We start from the raw sequence: 22,767 nt of genomic DNA on the forward strand, positions 1-22,767 counted from the left end.
GTAAGCTTATATGAGGTCTCATGCCGAGAATATGAATATTTCTTAGCTAAATGGTGCATAAGGTAATGATAGGAGAAGTATGGCAAGTTAATGGCATGAAATATACCTTATCATGCTACGTCATAATGTTTAGAAGAATGACTGTGATGTGTCAGGGCATCTGTAAATGTCAGTGGAAAATACATATATATATTTAATATAAGATAATAATTATGAAATCTCTCAAATAGTAAGTCTGAACGTGCTCATTCATTACACTCTATGTAATCCACATCTGAGAAAAAAAGACTGTTCCCTAGAGATTTCCCACTGAGGTATGAACTTAAAATCTCTATCAGATGATCCCTGACCCCCACATGTACTCTAAAACCATCTGTATTTTGTGTCAAAAACAATTCTATTTACTATAAAAAAAACTTTGCCAAATAGTGTTAGCTGGATGCACATTTATTATGATTGAACGTGGCAAAGCTTTGAAGCACACCCTCCTGCTGTGTAAAGCACACAAACACTTTTCCTAAAGGAACTATAACTCAGTGACCCTGTTCATTTGACTATATATGCAGAGTTTTATGACTCTAAGACATTTGATGATGAGAGAAAGGATAAAATCTAAAATAGCTGGATAAACATAGTACTTACAGGAAACCCCTTTGATTATTTAGAGTAAATGAACTGTGTTCTGAGTGAAGAATGTGCTCAAGGCCCTCTGGAATTTGTCACCTAAATCTTTGTGATTTCAAAGGAAGACGTATTGCAGACATACGGCCGGGGTGAAGGTGACACAAATAGAATTAAATACATTTTGCAAAGGGAACAATGCCAGTTTTCCATGTATGTTTAAAATAATTCAAATAACCCATATATGCATATATAACATGCTTCCTGTTTTCCAGATGGAACTAAAAGATGACACATACAGGACGATACATGGGATGAAACAAGTCATATCATATGAATGTGCAATAAATGTTTATAAAGTTTTAAATACATCTCTTGAAATATAGTGAGATGGATATATGGAAGTTACCTTGATGTGATATGACTATGAAATATTGACATCTGATATTGAAATATAAATTTTCTGTTAGGCTAAATGAAATATAAATGCTAACAAGAGAAATTTACTAATGCAGTAAATTATAATATGTTTAATAGGAAAAATTGAATAGTTAGCAATATAAATTATTTAATATAAATAATGTTAGACACATGTTTCATATCAAAATGACCAGAGAGGTAATGTGATCCTACCCATATGTGATTGATATTGTGAACTTATTAATATGAGGGAATTATGGCAGTTATTACACATTTTAAAGAAAAATTGTAAATGTTCAGAGATGTGTTTAAATGTATTGTTATGTTGTATGTCTGCTGCCACCTAAGGGCCAATACCAGTATAGCAGTTAAAGGATTTAGCTGTTCAAAAAAAAAAAAAAGGATGTGTTTCCGTGGTGACCGAGGGCCAATCCAAATAGACATCCCACCTAACCAATGGGATGGTCAGATCTCGTAGGGCCACTCCCATGGTTTCATAAATGAGTGAAAAAACTTATTTAAGTAAATGCAGGAGGGAGAACAGGAGAGATTTTGCTGACTTGAATGATCTACTGCTGGGCGTTCAAAATACATTCATTCTGAGCAAGTTGATCTACCCTTTTCTCAGTGATTGCAAAAATGTACTTATCTATTTTCTGAGATGAAACAAGGAATCCTTGGTAACTGAACTATCAATTTTGGTCGTTTTGGTAACGTATATATATATATAAAAAGAAAGAGGGTTGCAATTAATATTTTAACACAGATATATCCATAATAGCTGTAGTTTAAAGTATAATTGAGAGACTTAAAGGGAGCAGTTTTATTGTAGTTTATATTCAGTCTGTATATTGTTAAATACATATCCTTGATGCTAAATTGTTTTATTTATACAACTATAGAGTTATAACTCAGAATTGGGTTTTTACATAAATAATATATACAATTTCTGATGTTTTAATAGAAGTATAGATTGTCCTATTGTTTAAATTAGCACTGCTAGAATTGTGTTACTTGGGTATTTAGCTGTTAAAGATCTTGGAACCTCATTGTATTAACAGGGTAAAATTATACTGTGAATAAGATAGATTTTATGAATGTTGCATAGCCTATTTTAAATAGTTTTTGTTTTAGCGCATATAATATTGACTCCTATTCTGATTCTTACAAATATACACATTTCAATATGTTCATAAATATTTACTAATAATAAAGAATTCAGGTATTTATATTAATTTTGTTGTCTTAGTAGAAGTATATTGATTGTGGGTTCAGTCTAAAGAAAGATTGTTAAATATATTCCCTGCCATATACTCACGCATTGTTTGGAGAATACTGCTAAGAGTTTTATAAATATACTGACATATTATATGGAGGCATTGCGCGAGATATTATAAATAATTATCATATTGATATAGTATATTTGTGGTAAATAGAAATTATTATAGAAGATTGAAGAAATTTCATATTTCGAATTGATACTTTGAAAATATAGAAGTTTTTTGTTTTTTTTGACAATTGAAATATTGATTTTCGTGTTCAAGATTAATATTAATATTTTGAAATACTATTAAAAATTAATTTTTTGAAAAATTCATAAAAATATTAATTTTTCATATAAAAAAAAATCAAAAATATTAATTTTTCATATGTCAAAAATTCATAAAAATATAAATTTTTCATATTTTAAAATTCATAAAAATATAAATTTTTCATATTTCAAAATTAATCAAAAATATTAATTTTTCATATTTCAAAATTAATAAAAATATTAGTTTGTCATATTTCAAAATATGATATTGATATTTTGAAGATATAATTTTTGTTTCTTCTCTCTCTTTTATTGGTCAAAATTGTATTAGCGTTTTATCTTATTAAGTACAACACTCAAATAACGATGTCTTCAGCAAAAAGTAATGCTAGAGTTTCTGTGCAAGATGAAATTGTGTCCTCCCCAAGGTCCTCCGTCAATGAAGTGATTTAGGAAAAAACGCTCAAATTAGACGCCATGAATCACATCATGACTAGACTTGATATTGGGGATGATGTCTCGAGGTATATTAATGAGTGTAAAGATAAGGCCACAGATTTAGTTAAAGATATGTGGTTTGAAGATGGGGAATTATACCAAATGTTCCTGCAACTTAATAAATGCACGGAACTTAGGGGGCGTGATGAATTAATTTTCGAAACTTGGCCGATCCTAATGTATTTGAGCTGTGAGATGTCTAACCAAATGGCAGGACAGAACAGACAATTAGGGCGGCTAAGGGATGAAAATGATTCATTACGAGAATTTCAAGATGCCTTTATTCAGGCAAAGACAGAGGTTTTCCATGCTAGCCAAAAGGCTTCTGACTTAGATAAATATAATCAGGAATTAATGGCTGATTTTAAAGCTTTCGAAGAAGAATATGAAAAGTGCCAAGATGAAAATAAAACTTTAAAAGCTAGATATCATGAGGCTGAAAAAGCATACGAGCAGGCAATAAATAAATTACAGAGACAAATTAGCAGCTATAAGGACTGGGACAGAAATGAGTTTCAAGATCCCATGCGGGAGGATAGACAAAGATACCCAAACTATAGCCCTAATTCAGGCCCAAAGGTAACTTTTTCCCCTAGGCAATTACATAACTCTGGGGGACCAGAAAATTATTACGCCTCAGATGAAAGGCACTCTAGCTCAAACAATAAGTCCCCAGTAAGATCCAGTGATGTACCAAATAAAGTGTATGACACCACCACAATAATTAAATTCCTAAAGAATACAGTACGCCCATTTTCTAAAGGGGGGGCCACTTCCATAATTGACCACTTAGAGGCCTTTGAAAACGCATTATCTATAATGAGTGTTACAAGTGAGCAGTTAAAAATTGAATTTCTACCCTGGGTATTTGAAAGTAAACATCACAAATTCTTTGCTTCACTAAAGGATATGAATATTCGTTCCTGGAGTGAAACAAAACGACAATGCAGAAAAGAATTTGGACAACATTGCACTAAAACGGCAGCGAGAATAGCTGTATATGGTTTAAAATGTAGTGTGAATCAAAGTCCAATCGAGTTCCTTTCTATATTGAAGAATGCGTACAGCATGGCTGAAGATGAACCCATATTTGAAGGTTCAGAGTTTGTGAATATATTTTTTAAAGCGCTACCCACACCCATCAAACTCAACTTAGCTAGAGATTTTGAGGAGAACTGTTCATTGGAATGGCTGATCAAAGAGAGTACGAAATTATACTCTATTCAGCAGTCCAGTGAACAGGGGGATAAAAGGGAGAAAAAGCCCAATCCTAAAATAGTGGCCGAAACTAGGGTGTCACCTGAACCCCTAAATTTGGAGTCTAAAAAGAAAACCTACGCGGAAGTGGCCAGAGAAAACGTGCCATCTCCACAGAGGTTTAACTCTACCCCTCCCCCAACACGGGATGAGGCGTAGAGAGACTATAGCCAAAGCGGGGGACATACTCAGGCGAATAATTACGCCTAAAGAGAATACCCACAGAATAATGGGTACCCCCGCAAAGGTAGATACAATAGATGGCGAAGGAATTCTCAGGATAACCAGACACCCCAAGTAAATAATACTCCCCAAAATAATAATGCTGAACAAATTGCACCCCAGGGACAACCACGCCAGGATAGAAATAGCAGCTCTAATTCTGAGGGGAACCAATGGTCCAAGAATCATTATTATGGGGCATCAAGAGATAGGCCCAGGAGTAGGGGTAACTTGTACAATCAAGTAGATCAGCTTAGTACCCAGCTAATTCGGTTGAGCGAACAAGTCGCTAATATGAGTCAAAAACTTACGGCTCAGCAACCGAACAATACTTTTTTAGGGGTACGGCCAGTGGTCAGCAGTGGACCACAGGCACAGTCATAAACACTGCGGTATCACCTGAAAGGGAGGGGAGAGATATACAAAATGTAATAATAAATATCAATGATACTAATCATGTTCTCTCCCCACAGACCGGAAACGGACGATTTAGCCGTGATGACAAGCAACCTCATCCGGGAAAAATTAACAAATCTCTTCCTCTGCAGCACTCTCTTAACCTTATTTCCACAGATGCAGTACACAAGAATCCAGCCGAACCTGTCATGGAGGAGGCTGGTAGGTATGAAACTTCCTCTGCACGGGAAAACGTGGCGAATTCAGGTAACACGTGGTGAAGCCCACAGATGTATGAGAATGCCAACTTTATGTGTGAAATTGTAGAAACTGCAGGAAAATATTATGTATTGGCTGAACTATAAGATTCAGTCTCCAACCCTCTCATGGGATTAGTCGATACTGGATCTCAGGCAAGTATTTTATCCCACAGGTACTACACACAGCTAAATGAGCTAACACCCCACAAACCTAAAATAAAAGAATTTGACAGTTATTTAATAGGAGTTGGGGGTGATTCTCTAAATGTCTACGGTACGGCCTGGTTAAAATTTAAATTGGGGAACAGGGTCATAAGACACCCTGTCATTATAGTGGATCTGCCAACTGATTGTTTAATTATTGGTAGTGATCTCCTGAAGCGATTAAGCACCCTAATTGATTGCATAAATAATGTAATTTGGTCACAAGTTAAAAGGCCTATCAATTATGAAAAATCTGGTATATATCGCACCCGACATAGCTGTCACATGGTGGAAGAGAAACCAGATGTTGTGGAGATTCATTTCAGGAATAACTCTGTACCTGAAATCACTATTCTACAAATAGATGATCAGACTCCTTTAAGTGGCTCTGATGGTAATACTTTTAAAATTTCGCCTGGAAAGATAGCGAATATTTCCCTAGATGGCGATGTATTAACCATATCACTCCACAAGGGGGGTCATAAAATCCCTAAGGGGGGAGGCCACGCTCAATACCTCACAGGGATTGAGAGAGTTAAAGAGGATCTATTTATCCCTATACAAATGCATGAACTTGGTACAACAAAATATGCCAAGTTGAGTTTAAAACAGGAAGCTAGCTATATAAGCGAAGGTTTATTAGCACAGATAGCGTGAACCTAAAGTGATTAAATATCTTTCTCCCCAAGACCACAGTGTCAGCAACCTGGATGACAGGTTTGAAAGCTATAACATCACAGCTAAGTGCTTATTATCTATCTCTATAGGAAATAAGTCATGAAGCACCTGTTTTTAGTTTTAAATACTCCCCATAATCAAATATACATTGGCAATGATATCGTACATAGATATGCCATACAAATATATTTGATTAACTCTTGCCTGTGGAGCAGGTTAAAGGGGGACCCTGAAGTATTTCAGGATGAAAAGGCAGCCCTGAAATCAAACCAGCAATTGCCATATGCTGTGAATATGCAGGTGTCTAGCGATGTTATAATTCCTGCCGGGGCTGATAAATTTCTTTTACCCTTACAGGTAAAGAGAGGTCAGAAATTAAAAACTTCTGAAACACTAATTTGCCTCTCCGATAGAATACAAAATCTGGGTGTCACAGTAACCTATACTCCTATGGTGAATATTGGAACTGTTCCAATACATATTATTGTGCATAACATGACCCCACAGGATATAACATTATCCAAGGGAACTACCATAGGATATGCACTGGAATCAAGTTATTACACTTTTGGATTCCAGAATAATGTAATTGGGCTGATCCCTGAAGGATTTTTAACTGACGAACAATTAATAGAACAATCCTTTGCATCTATGCCAGAGGGTCTATTTAATATTCAGTCTATTTATCCCTTCAGCTCAGAGGAAGGCATCTGTAAAATTGAAGAAGCTTCTCTAGTGTTTGATCAGCCAATCAAACAGCAAGATTACCCCAATACCCAGAGTCATGGGAGCAATGTAAATTATAATCAAGGGGATCTCACCTCTAAGTTGGAAGACACCTATGAAATAGGACAGCCTGAAATCTATCCAGGATTTCAGCAAATAGTCGAGGAACAAATATCCTTAGCTAATGGCTGTTCCAGCGATGATGAACGCCAATTGCTGCGAGAACTCCTGATGGAGTACAAGGATATTTTCACTAGGGATTCTTACGACTGTGGTACTACAGACTTGCACATTGCAAGGATACAAACAGATCCCAATGCACCACCTGTCTTTGTTAAACAATACAGACTTCCTTTAGCCTCATATGATTCTCTCGCAGAAATCATAAGGAACTTAGAAGAAAGGGGTATCATACGACAGGTGCACAGCTCTTATAATAATCCTATTCTAGGTCTCCTTAAGCCCAATGGACAATGGCGTTAGTGTGCCGATTTAAGACAGCTAAACAAACGAGTGTACATGTCTGCTTGGCCTGTACCATACATTGACCAGTGCCTAGTGCAGATGCAGGGATCCAAAATATTCACTGCCATTGATTGTGCACAGGGATATTGGACCATAAAGGTACATGAAGAGGACCAATATAAGCTGGCATTCTCTTTCCAAAAGGTCCAATATGCATTCCAGAGACTTCCATTTGGATACATAAATTCTGGACATGAATTTGCTGTATTCATGCATAAGGCTATGCCTGATGCACTGGAAAGGGGGACCTTATCTTATGTTGATGATGTTTTAATCAAAATCACAGACTTTGAAAAACACATTGCAGAGCTTAAACACGTCCTCAGCCAACTTAAAAGGGCAGGTGTCAAATTATCCCTACAAAAAGCTCAATGGTGCCGCACCCGTGTAAACTTCTTGGGACATGAAGTTACTTCTGAAGGGCTAAATCTTCAGAAGAAAAAGGTGGAAGCTATAGTGAATTCTAAAAACCCAACTAACTTAAAGGAATTGAGATCATTCCTGGGTATGACAAATTATTCTCGCAAATTCATTGATAATTATGCAGAGTTAGCTAAACCACTACCACTTCTTCTAAAGAAGGATGTGAAATGGCACTGGAGTGAATCTCAAGAGACAGCCATCAAAGAGCTGAAGAGAAAACTCACACAAGCACCTTGCTTAGCATACCCTGAAGGTGGTAAACCTTTCTACTTAGAAATAGGGTACACAGATGTAAGCATGAGTGCTGTTTTATACCAAAAGCATGATAATTTAAACAAAGCCATTGCTTATGCGAGCAAAAATGTATCCCCAGTAGAAATAAAGTTTAATGATTGTGAAAAAGCCCTCTTATCTACTGTATGGGCTCTACAAAATTTCCGCAGCTATATACAGGGCGAGAAAATTATTGTAGAAACGGCCCACCAGCCTTTGCTATATTTGCAAAGTGAGAGAATAAGAGATGGGAAGTTGTCAAATAGCCGCATAACAGCGTAGACTCTTTCCTTACAAGGCTGGCCATTAGAAATTCGCTACAAGCAGAATAAAAAGAATCCAGTCGCACAAGGGCTTGCTGAGCTCCACGACTGTACTGCTAGAGATCCTGGGGAAGAATTATCAGACAATGATTTCCTGGAGGAACAATTGCTTTCCCCATATAAAATGTACAATGAGGAAAATTGTCAAACATTACCTTGGGTATATGTTGATGGTTGTTCTTACCATGCCACTATTGATAATGAGCGCAGATTAGTCGCTGGTATTGGCATAACTTGGGCAAATGGATTCCCAAATATATCTGTAGGTTTTAACATTGGACCAAGATCCAGTCAAGTTGCAGAACTAACTGCTATTCTAAAAACCATTGAAATGGCTATTGAACATGGTAGTCATGAATTTGTGATCATAACTGACTCAAATTATGTGCATGACAGTTTTGTTGAATACCTGCCAACTTGGAAAAGAAATGGCATCCAGAAAAGCAATAACAAACCAGTCAAGCATGGCAAGTTGTTCTGCAAGATTGATAATCTGGTGGTATCCAATGATTTCACCATACACTGGAAAAAGACCAAGGGTCATTCCAGGGTTCTAGGCCCAGATAAGGAAGGCAATGATCTTGCGGATTCATTAGCCAAACAAGGAGCCATAACTGGAGAACTCCTTAATATTGACCATTTAATGGGTGCAATTCAGGTAGAAGCCATTACCAGAAACCAGGCCAAACAACAGAGTGAGCCTAACCTGGTACAATGGAGTCAGGATTCTCCTAGTGAGGACCTGATCACTAGTCAAAAAGAAGACCCCATTGTAGGCATCTTCTATAAACACATAGAAGATCCTGAAGTCAACCCCATCTCAAAAGATGATTGTATTGGCAATGAAGATCTTAGAATCTTAATGAAATCCAGAACACAATTCAAGTTACAAGATGGTTTGTTAATTAGAACCTCCAAAACTGGCATTCAGCAATGGATAGTACCCACCAAGTTCAGAGGTCTAATGCTTCAACATGCCCATGATGCTCCCACATCCGGTCATCGTGGTGCCAAACTCACGTATGAAATATTGCGTGATTACGCTTTTTGGCCACACATGTTGAAGGATGTTCAAACCTACTGTCAAGGATGTTTAATCTGTCCACAGTTCCAACCCACTGCACCAACACATAGAGCACCATTGCTGAAAAGGGGGATGGTAATGCCATGGTCAGATATACAAATTGATTTTATTGGTCCAGTAACTAGATCATCAAGAGGTAACAAATACATGTTAACCGTGACATGTCTGTTCACTAAATGGGTAGATTGCATCAGTGCACCTAACAATAGTGCTGAAACATGTGCAGCATTGCTCATCAACTACGTATTTTACAGATTTGGTTTGCCTCAAAGAATTGAATCAGATCGGGGAACCCACTTCACTAGCGAAGTGATGACCAAAATGTGGAAAATACTAGGGGTAAAAAGAAAGCTCCATATTGCTTATAGAGCTGCCTCAAGTGGTGGTGTAGAGCGTTACAACCAGTCCATTGTGAAAATCCTCAAAATGTTTGTGATCGAAACGGGTAAAGACTGGGATGTAAAACTACCTCTAGTCCTAATGGCATTAAGAGCAACTCCAAGTAGTGTTACCAAGATGTCACCTTTTGAACTGATGACTGGTAGAAGAATGGTTCTACCTCAGCATCTGCTGTACCGTACATCAGACCAAAACTTGATAAATGCTGCCAATACACATCAATATGTGGAGAACCTAAGAAAGCACCTGCAATATGCCTTTGCATTTGCTCAAAGGAATTTAGAAAGAGCCGCAACTGCCACTAAAACCTATTATGATCTCAAAACATCCAAAAAGGAATATGAAATAAATGATAAAGTTTATCTTTATAACTTTGGAAGATATCAGGTTAGGGAGAAGAAATTTCTTCCCTCATGGAAAGGTCCTTTTGTCAGTGGCCTATAAAATACGGATCCCCAAAAATGAAAGTTTCATAGATAAATGGGTCCATATCAATCAGCTGCGGGCATGTCATCCCAGGTCCCAACTACAAGTCATAGAGGGAGAATGAAGTGTCATATCCCCAAATACACTAAAGACATACTGTAGTTTAAAGATGCCTAGCTGATGAACATGAAGGCTCAAAAATGACGAACTCGCTCCATAGAAGACTGTCTATGAGGCATACAGTTGACGCTCACAGCATACCACTGACTTTGGTCCAATTTGAAAGGGGGAAATATGTCAGGGCATCTGTAAATGTCAGTGGAAAATACATATATATATATAATATAAGATAATAATTATGAAATCTCTCAAATAGTAAGTCTGAACGTGCTCATTCATTACACTCTATGTATGCCACATCTGAGAACAAAAGACTGTTCCCTAGACATGTCCCACTGAGGTGTGAACTTAAAATCTCTATCAAATGATCCCTGACCCCTATATCTACTCTAAAACCATCTGTATATTGTGTCTCATAAGTTTTGGATAACAACAATTCTATTTACTATAAAACCCCCTTTGCCAAATAGTGTTAGCTGGATGCACATTTATTATGATTGAAAGTAGCAAAGCTTTGAAGCACACCCTCCTGCTGTGTAAAGCACACAAACACTTTTCCTAAAGGAACTATAACTCAGTGACCCTGTTCATTTGACTATATATATGCAGAGTTTTATGACTCTAAGACATTTGGTGATGAGAGAAAGGATAAAATCTAAAATTGCTGGATAAGCATAGTACTTACAGGAAACCCCTTTGATTATTTAGAGTAAATGATCTGTGTTCTCAGTGAAGAATGTGCTCAAGGCCCTCTGGAATGTGTTACCTAAATCTTTGTGATTTCAAAGGAAGACGTAGTGCAGACATACGGCTGGGGGGAAGGTGACACAAATAGAATTAAATACATTTTGGAAAGGGAACAATGCCAGTTTTCCATGTATGTTTAAAATAATTCAAATAACCCATATATGTATATATAACATGCTTTCCTGTTTTCCAGATGGAAGTAAAAGATGACACATACAGGACGATACATGGGATGAAATAAGTCATATCATATGAATGTGCAATAAATGAAATATAGTGAGATGGATATATGGAAGTTACCTTGATGTGATATGACTATGAAATATTGACATCTGATATTGAAATATAAATTTTCTGTTAGGCTAAATGAAATATAAAAGAGAAATTTACTAATATAGTAAATTATAATATGTTTAATAGGAAAAATTGAATAGTTAGCAATATAAATTATTTAATATAAATAATGTTAGACACATGTTTCATATCAAAATGACCAGAGAGGTAATGTGATCCTACCCATCTGTGATTGATATTGTGAACGTATTAATATGAGGGTATTATGGCAGTTATTACACATTTTAAAGAAACATTTTAAATGTTCAGAGATGTGTTTAAATGTATTGCTATGTTGTATGTCTGCTGCCACCTAAGGGCCAATACTGGTATAGCAGTTAAAGGATTTAGCTGTTCAAAAAAAAAAAAAAAGGATGTGTTTCCGTGGTGACCGAGGGCCAATCCAAATAGACATCCCACCTAACCAATGGGATCGTCAGATCTCGTAGGGCCACTCCCATGGTTTCATAAATGAGTGAAAAAACGTATTTAAGTAAATGGAGGGAGAACAGGAGAGATTTTGCTGACTTGAATGATCTACTGCTGGGCGTTCAAAATACATTCATTCTGACAAGTTGATCTACTTTTCTCAGTGATTGCAAAAATTTAGTTATCTATTTTCTGAGATGAAACAAGGAATCCTTGGTAACTGAACTATCAATTTTGGTAATTTTAGTAACCTATATATATAAAAAGAAAGAGGGTTGCAATTAATATTTTAACACAGATATATGCATAATAGCTGTAGTTTAAAGTATAGTTGAGAGACTTAAAGGGAGCAGTTATATTGTAGTTTATATTCAGTCTGTATATTGTTAAATACATATCCTTAATGCTAAATTGTTTTATCTATACATCTATAGAGTTATAACTCAGAATTGGGTTTTTACATAAATAATATATACAATTTCTGATGTTTTAATAGAAGTATAGATTGTCCTATTGTTTAAATTAGCACTGTTAGAATTGTGTTGCTTGGGTATTTAGCTGTTAAAGATCTTGGAACCTCATTGTATTAACAGGGTAAAATTATACTGTGAATAAGATAGATTTTATGAATGTTGCATAGCCTATTTTAAATAGTTTTTGTTTTAACGCATATAATATTGACTCCTATTCTGATTCTTACAAATATACACATTTCAATATGTTCATAAATATTTACTAATAATAAAGAATTCAGGTATTTATATTAATTTTGTTGTCTTAGTAGAAGTATATTGATTGTGGGTTCAGTCTAAAGAAAGATTATTAAATATATTCCCTGCCATATACTCACACATTGTTTGGAGAATACTGCTAAGATTTTTATAAATATACTGACAGATGTTTATGCTAGGAACTTTGTTTACTTGGTCACTCCACTGAGACCTAGACAGATATGATGTGGGGATAGATACGTCTCATTGTAGCTGGAAGAATAAGAGGACATATATGCTGGGGCCTGATATATGAGGAACACGCTTTTGTTCATACAAAACTTTTGTGTGGGGAGGACCTGAAATGAAGATTCACTGTATATACATCTAGTGTGAGCATTAAGATTATAGAATAATGACAAACGGGTATAAACCAAATAACAATGAACTACAACATACATTCCCCATAAGGACTGAAAAAAAAAAGGGAAAGAATTAAACCATGTGATTAGGCATATTGAACAACCACAGTCATAGACAGCAAGTCCAGAACAGAACTTTACGAGCTCAGTAGTGAAGGTTCATATGCTCATATACGAAGCTTTAACCTAGATGGCATGTGAGCATAAACATATTAAATAAAGATATATTTTAAGTGGTGGCTTTTATAAATAGGGGAATGGGTATACAGATTTAGATAACAGGGATGGGTAGTGTTGTTGCCTTAGAACATGAAGCATGGCTAAGCATAGGGCTCTTAATAGTAAATAACATAGGCTAACAGAACCAGAAATTACTTAACATTATATCCTCCATTAACTACACAATAGATCCATCTTGCACCCATTTTAAACAATGAGAGCCAATTCTAGTAAGGCAGGAGATATGATAATTCAGTCACTTTTGGGACATTGCATAACTCAGCTCAAAACCTATAATAGAATAAAGCAATTGTAAGGTATATAAATAATTAAGAACATTCAATACTAGGTGATGGTGCGATAAATCTCAAAACTCTAGGATATTAGTAGGTCGAAAAGTACCAAGAGAGCAATGAATGAAAAGTAAAGTAGAAGCCAAATAGCAAGGCTTTGTATTAATAAAAGAATATTAGGAGTATGTAAATCTGTATGCATGAATATGTTAAACCCCCTAAATACCTGTTTTCTAAAGGTAATGCAGGGTATCATGTTTAACATTCTCAGTAGAAGCAAAGATGAGGGTTCTCTATAACATTGAAATAGCTTTTGGGCTTCATTAGTAATATACACAGGAATAACAATATGTAGGTAGAGGGGAGACTTTTGGAATTTATGTGACCTACTGTAAATCTGGGTAGGTATCAAGGAAATGACCAAATAAAGTGGCACATGAGTTGATATAAAATAAATAAAATGCCTGCTGTGTGTCTGCATACAGTCTGGTTAGCGTGGTCACTAGCAAACACCAGCCTTAAGGCAACAAAGTTTTCCAAGTAAGTAGTTAACTCTTGGGGAGTCAGAAGACTGACCCGTGACTCTAAGATGCCCCTCTAAGGTTAGAGATGGTAAGACTTTGCTGACTGTGTGGGGGGCCTTTTCCGAACTGCACAGCAGGAGCAGCACACCCTAAGCGTAGGTTGGTGGATATCTCCCAATGCTTTGTCTAGTGAGACGATCAGTTGCTGGTCGATGAGAGTGGTAAGAGTTGCCTAACATGGTAAGCATAAAGGGAGTCCCCAAGATGCGTCCTATGGACCATTTAGAAGATGAGACATCCGTTGCTCCCATGTGTGTGCTATGCGGGTGAGTCGATTGAACCATGTAAGGGACGGAGCTCACATATGGCGCGCACGGCCCCGTAGCGACCGGCCTTATCGCCAGAAGGCCCTGACTCAATCCTGCAATTGCGGGCGTCATGACAAAGCCACCCCTGAGTCGGGTGTAGCTTTAGGCCCAGCAGCCTCAGTTGATTTCTCCTCCTCGTCTACAATTAGTATAACCGGAGGGAGGGACTTATCTGGGATCTCTGTTGTGGTGTCAAACGACTTGGTTGTAGATACAGCTAGTTTGCCACTCTTCTCTTTATCACAAACGTCAACCCATTCCGCCTTCAAAAGCTCCACGAGGGAGATAAAATGGCTATCCATTTTATTGGCTATGGATTGTAGGCACGCCACAATAGTGGACTCCTTTGCATAATACTGTGTCCTTAGATTCCTGTTAGTCTGTGATATATCAGGTCAAGAGTCTGGACATACAGCAGACCAAGTGCAACTTTACCCGGCCAAATCCTTAGCGGGAGGGATCTGACAAGATTTCAGGCCTCTTTCAAACTTTAGGTACTCTCACTGCTACTCATATTAAATAAACAATCATCTTAAACACTACACTTATTTGTATATATGTACATATTACAGTTTCATTCTAGAGATATAACTACTAACTATTCCATCTCTTAGAATATAGGCTTTTGTAGTTTTTTTAAAAATATGTCATCCTACGGATCAAGAAAATAGGAGATTGTGTCTCTATATGTATATTTCAAACATCAATGCATAGAGTTAATTTTTCAACCTACTCTGTTTTTGTTTTTTAATCACAGAGAGTGGGTCTAAACAATCAAGCGGTATACATGAACGCATAGTTGTGTATTAGGTTCTTAGAAGCCTGAATAAGTGGCCCTTACTCTCATGTGTGGTACACAACCACAAATCCAGAAAAATAAGTATTTGGAAATTAAATAACTCTTTGCCACTTGTTTGACCTTTAATTTATAATTTGTATCATTATGGCTTTGTTAAAGAATATTCAGGTCAAACAAATACATTGTAGATAATAGTATTTAAACTTGGTATTTATTTCATTTATTTGTTAATACCAGAAAAATATATGTACAAGAAATGGTTTCATGACCTCTTGTTGCTTTGTTATCTTTAGTTCACAACCAGTATGTATGGGGTTAAAATAAACTCAGGGTGTGTTGTTTTTCAATATGTTTTTAGCCAATGAGGTTGTTCTTACTTATGTATATAAGGAACACCTGTGGCTGGCTTCAGTATGCTATGATTACGGCTATGCCGAAACGCGTAAGCCTGCCAGCCAGAGGTGCCCCATCTTTGCTCTTTTGACACTGTGTTGTCCTACTTTATTTTATATATACCAATAAAGGTTATATTTTATTTTTATACTAGCGCTCTCACTTGTTTTCTTTGGTGGACTTTATACTTTAGCCTGGAGAGCGTTAGTTCCCTGCCTCGTCCACTTCTCTGCTTTTCTGGGAGCAACCACCGGAACTTTTTTGGTCTGTATTGGACAAGCGGCAGCTGGGATATCCCATTATCACACATGTGAAAAGCCGGTTCGGTGCTAAAGTTCCGTCTACCTGAACGGAGGATTCCTATGGTTCCAGACTGCAGTCCCTGGATTGGTGGACAACGGGTGTGACGAAAATCAGTCGAGCACTCGGATTGGAGGATTGTCCGGTAGAGTCCTGGACACGCCCCCTGGTGGGCGGTAGGCCTCTGATCCTCAGAAGGAGTGAATCGGCTGAACACTCGGCAAGCGGCAAGTGAGTGTAAAGATTTACGGAACGTTTTGTGGATTACATCTGATACAGCACTGTACACGCCCCCCCTGGTGGGTGCGAGTGTGCAGAAACCCAGCGGTAATTCTGTGACCGTAAAGGGAAAAACAGAGGAATACTGTGTGAACCTAAAAACAAAAAACAGAGGTGAGACTGTATCATTCTATATATATATCTGCATATTCCTGTATTACGCACCACTACCTCATTGCCTGAACTTTATTTCGACATCTGTCCACAACCTGAGACTGTTTGCTTACATTGCTCCTGTTTGTGCAGTACACTTGAGATGGGACGTTGTTTAATTCCTGTTGGGTATTAGGTTTTCTCACTTTGTGTCTTTGGGATATTATCTGTGTGTCACAAACTTACAGTGACTAATAATGCAATAAACACATAGAGGTAACTTCACTGACTCACTATTTAATGTCTAATAGTATTGTTATATCAGCTGTGTGCCGGGATATTATCTGTGTGTCACAGAAGTACAGTGACTAATAATGCAATAAACACATAGAAATAACTTCACTCACTCACTATTTATTGTCTAATAGTATTGTTATAACAGCTGTGTGCCGGGATATTATCTGTGTGTCACAGACGTACAGTAACTAATATAAAGTGTAGAAAGAGGGCGCCACAATAGCGTGATTCCGTCTGGAAAGCAGGTACAGATAAAAGCAAATATTATGCTTACCAAATGGTGTGGCACTGTGCTGTGACCAGTGCAAGAGAGCAGGCTAGCACTTGTCAGTGGCTAGTACACATTTGTGTATCTAAAGAGGAAGTTGTCATCAGATGTATGATCCAATAGAAAACATTTGTGTGTATTCAGCTGTGGAAACCAAATCAGGCTCCCAGCTGTTACAATTTATAAATTAGACAAATGAACAAGGTTAGAATGGATGTGTATACATATGGGAATCTAAACTTTTAACCTGTTGGTTACATTGTAAAAATGAATAAATAAAACAATCTTATCACTTTGTTTTCATTAAAAGTTTGTTACATATATAACCTCACTTAATAGTTTATTGTGATGGACACATTCCTTTTTGGTTATAGAAGGAAATATGTTTATTTATCAAAATATCAAAATGGTGTGTATGTATGAAAAATAAATAATTCATTAAATGATATGGATCTGAAATGGAGTCTGAACCTTTAACCTATTGTTTGCATTATGAATGTAAAGAATTAGGAAGGTGTTACTAGGTTTTCATAGAAGATATATACTTATATAGCCTCAATATAGTTTGTTATAATGGATTGATACATATATAACCTCAATACAATGGTTGGTTATAATAGACACAATCCTTTTAGATGTGAGCAAAGGATATTATCATTTTGTTTTCATTAAAAGTTATTACATATATAACCTCACTTAATAGTTTGTTGTGATAAACACAATCATTTTAAATATGGAAGAAAATGTGTTTAACTGTAAAAATAACAAAAAAGTGTGTATATATATTGAGAATGGATAACTCATTGAATAATAAGGATCTGAATGGGAGTCTGAACCTTTAACTTGTTGTTTGTATTGTGAATGTGAAGAATGTTGTTACTTAATGGATAGACACTTGTATGGCCTCAATATAGTTTGTTATAATGAAATGATACATATATAACCTCAATACAATAGTTTGTATATTAAACACAATCTTTTTAGATGTGAAAAAAGGAGGTGTTGATTCATAGGATTGTGTATATATGAAAAAAGGGGGTTGTTCAATAAACAGAAGTCTTTGTATATACATGCATGCACACACAAATTTTTTTTTTGAATTATGTGTATCTCTTTGTGTGTATAGTATATGTTGAATGTGAATGGTAATTAATAATCTGTGTCTTGAATATCATTTATGAATTCTGGTGTTTGATATGAGATGAAATAAATTTTTTAAAATTAGTAACTAGTTTAACTCATCTCACATTTGATGGATATATTCAAATAATAATAATAAAATTACTATCTAAATGTATGGTTTTGCCCTATTTTTCCAATTGTGTCTGGCTTATAAATGTGAAAAAAATGAATTGATATTCTATATCTGAAAATGGTGTTCAGTATTGTGATTGTAGGAATCTATCAATTGAAGGCTGCTAGATCCAGGTTGGCATTCAACCCTTGTGGATGAAGAGTCTTCAGTCGATAGATCCAATATGTTTCACGCTGTCTGAGTCTGGTGAGTCTGTTGTAGTCAGAACTTTTTGGAATAAAATCAATGGGAATGTATTTGAAAATGTATGGATTTCCATTGTGTTTAGTTAGACAATGATTGGGTATGCTGTGTTTGATTTTGGAGGCCGCATATACACTCCATAAGATAAACGGTAAAAGATGAATTGCAGTTAAAAAAGATAGGAATTTGGAAAGTCTCACCAGTGATTGTGGATTTGAAATTTTTGATCCCTGATTTAATAATTTTACAAGAGCCACATCCTGTTTTGCCACATTTGTAAATACCCCGAAGGCCAAATAGTCCCTTGTTTTGATTACGATTTTGTAATGTTCTTTCGTAGAATTTATGTTTCACTTTCTTACTGGGAGCTAGCTGATTTCTGAGTGTAGGCGCTCTTTTGTATATGATTTTTGGTGTTTCTTTTACCAAATGTTTAAGAATGGGGTCCCTTTGTATTATATACCAATGTTTTTTTATTATGTGTTGTATTTTATGAAAATCAGAATTATATTGTGTTATGAAAATGGTTTCTTTCTCTCCAAAAGGTGTATCTGTTTTGTTGGTTTTTTTATGCTCTCATATTATCTCCATAAGGATATTTATTTGCCAAGTACACAATGTGATTATATTCTAGAGAGCATTTTGTTTATTTTACAGCACAACTATTTTATATACCAATATAATTTCTACCTACAGATAAAGGGAACGGCCATGGGGACCAGGTTTGCCCCCAGTTTTGCAAACCTATTCATGGGTTTCTTTGAAGAAAAATACATCTATTCAGCAAACTTTGGGGCGAACCTGGTCTTCTATGGCTGTTATATAGATGATCTGATTTTTTTGTGGGAAGGAGATCCACTGTTGGCCAACAATTTCATAGAACATCTAAATTGCAATGACATGGGCATAAAATTCACGGCCAATATTCAGACACAAAATATCGAATATCTAGATCTCATCCTTAGCTTAGAAGAACATAACATCACATCCAAAACCTATTTTAAAGATGTCGACAGTAATAGTTTTTTAAATTATCACAGCAATCATCACAGGAATTGGATACATAATGTACCCTATAGTCAATTTCGTAGGATGAGACGAAATTGTAGCGATTATAACACTTTTTTGAAACAAAGTCAAGTATTATACAATAGGTTTATTGAAAAAGAATATCCCCCTATTTTACTAGACAGGGCCCTGGAAAGAGCGAAAAATCTAAACAGGGAAGATATCCTAACAAATAAAAAAACCAACAAAACAGATACACCTTTTGGAGAGAAAGAAACAATTTGCATAACACAATATAATTCTGATTTTCATAAAATACAACACATAATAAAAAAATATTGGTATATAATACAAAGGAACCCCATTCTTAAACATTTGGTAAAAGAAACACCAAAAATCATATACAAAAGAGCGCCTACACTCAGAAATCAGCTAGCTCCCAGTAAGAAAGTGAAACATAAATTCTACAAAAGAACATTACAAAATCGTAATCAAAACAAGGGACTATTTGCCCTTCGGGGTATTTACAAATGTGGCAAAACAGGATGTGGCTCTTGTAAAATTATTAAATCAGGGATCAAAAATTTCAAATCCACAATCACTGGTGAGACTTTCCAAATTCCTATCTTTTTTAACTGCAATTCATCTTTTACCGTTTATCTTATGGAGTGTATATGCGGCCTCCAATATGTAGGCCGCACCTCCAGAAAACTGAGAAACAGATGGGGTGAACATCACCGCAACTGTAAAAATTCTAGAAAAAACAAAATCAAACACAGCATACCCAATCATTGTCTAACTAAACACAATGGAAATCCATACATTTTCAAATACATTCCCATTGATTTTATTCCAAAAAGTTCTGACTACAACAGACTCTCCAGACTCAGACAGCGTGAAACATATTGGATCTATCAACTGAAGACTCTTCATCCACAAGGGTTGAATGCCAACCTGGATCTAGCAGCCTTCAATTGATAGATTCCTACAATCACAATACTGAACACCATTTTCAGATATAGAATATCAATTCATTTTTTCACATTTATAAGCCAGACACAATTGGAAAAATAGGGCAAAACCATACATTTAGATAGTAATTTTATTATTATTATTTGAATATATCCATCAAATGTGAGATGAGTTAAACTAGTTACTAATTTTAAAAAATGTATTTCATCTCATATCAAACACCAGAATTCATAAATGATATTCAAGACACAGATTATTAATTACCATTCACATTCAACATATACTATACACACAAAGAGATACACATCATTCAAACTAAAAACATTTTTGTGTGCATGCATGTATATACAAAGACTTTTGTTTATTGAACAACCCCCTTTTTTCATATATACACAATCCTATGAATCAACACCTCCTTTTTTCACATCTAAAAAGATTGTGTTTAATATACAAACTATTGTATTGAGGTTATATATGTATCATTTCATTATAACAAACTATATTGAGGCCATACAAGTGTCTATCCATTAAGTAACAACATTCTTCACATTCACAATACAAACAACAAGTTAAAGGTTCAGACTCCCATTCAGATCCTTATTATTCAATGAGTTATCCATTCTCAATATATATACACACTTTTTTGTTATTTTTACAGTTAAACACATTTTCTTCCATATTTAAAAGGATTGTGTTTATCACAACAAACTATTAAGTGAGGTTATATATGTAATAACTTTTAATGAAAACAAAATGATAATATCCTTTGCTCACATCTAAAAGGATTGTGTCTATCATAACCAACCATTGTATTGAGGTTATATATGTATCAATCCATTATAACAAACTATATTGAGGCTATATAACTATATATCTTCTATGAAAACCTAGTAACACCTTCCTAATTCTTTACATTCATAATGCAAACAATAGGTTAAAGGTTCAGACTCCATTTCAGATCCATATCATTTATTGAATTATTTATTTTTCATACATACACACCATTTTGATATTTTGATAAATAAACATATTTCCTTCTATAACCAAAAAGGAATGTGTCCATCACAATAAACTATTAAGAGAGGTTATATATGTAACAAACTTTTAATGAAAACAAAGTGATAAGATTGTTTTATTTATTCATTTTTACAATGTAACCAACAGGTTAAAAGTTTAGATTCCCATATGTATACACATCCCATTCTAACCTTGTTCATTTGTCTAATTTATAAATTGTAACAGCTGGGAGCCTGATTTGGTTTCCACAGCTGAATACACACAAATGTGTTCTATTGGATCATACATCTGATGACAACTTCCTCTTTAGATACACAAATGTGTATAAATTGTTGACAATTGTTAATGATGGTATTCACTTTTTTTATCTGATGAAACGACCCTTTTGAGGTTGAGAAACGCGTCATAAGTATTAAAAGTAATTTTATTTGAAGTTGTCTGTGTTGTGGTTTATCAATACCAACTGAACAACACACAAAAGATTACACCATTGCAGTACCTGAAGTCCAGCCAACAGGAGACATATACAAAGTTTCAACTAGGACAAGTGCCTTTGGAGCTTGGCTTCCACAGTGTACTAGCCACTGATAAGTGCTAGCCTGCTCTCTTGCACTGGTCACAGCACAGTGCCACACCATTTGGTAAGCATAATATTTGCTTTTATCTGTACCTGCTTTCCAGACGGTATCACGCTATTGTGGCGCCCTCTTTCTACTCTTTATATTTTAACAGTTGTTCCACACTCTCTGGGATCAAGAGGAGCAGCCTGACTCACGACACCTATCAGGAGGATATTTTCATCCCTTCAATGCACCATCAGCTTATGGACATTATACAGGACTAACACGGTAGACCTGATCTACTATATGTAAAGTTCATTACTTTGTTTTATATTGAACAGTGTGTTCTCCCTTTTAACATCAGCGCGCTTTCACATCCCTTTATTGGGTTATGTACAGTGACTAATAATGCAATAAACACATACAAATAACTTCACTGACTCACTATTTAATGTCTAATAGTATTGTTATATCAGCTGTGTGCCCGGATATTATCTGTGTGTCACAGACGTACAGTGACTAATAATGCAATAAACACATAGAGGTAACTTCACTGACTCACTATTTAGGGGGGTAGTTATCAAGCCGTCTACTTTTCTGGCTTCGCCGGCCCAATACGCCCGCCTAAGCTCGCCGACCTTCGCTGCCGCGGACCTGAAAAAATACGCCTAAGTTATCAAATAAAGCTGTCAAAAAGCCGCGGGGCGATGAGCAGCGGACTGTGAGAGTTATCACTCATCCGATCTCGCTGCCCTTCGGCTTTTTCCCAGCTTTATTGCTAGCCTGTCACTAAGCACTCACACTAAACTGCACTGTTCTACCCCCTATACCGGCGCCCCCGGAGCCCCCCGC

The sequence above is a fragment of the Bombina bombina genome, chromosome 5 (assembly GCF_027579735.1).
Source record: "Bombina bombina isolate aBomBom1 chromosome 5, aBomBom1.pri, whole genome shotgun sequence".
Taxonomy (NCBI): domain Eukaryota; kingdom Metazoa; phylum Chordata; class Amphibia; order Anura; family Bombinatoridae; genus Bombina; species Bombina bombina.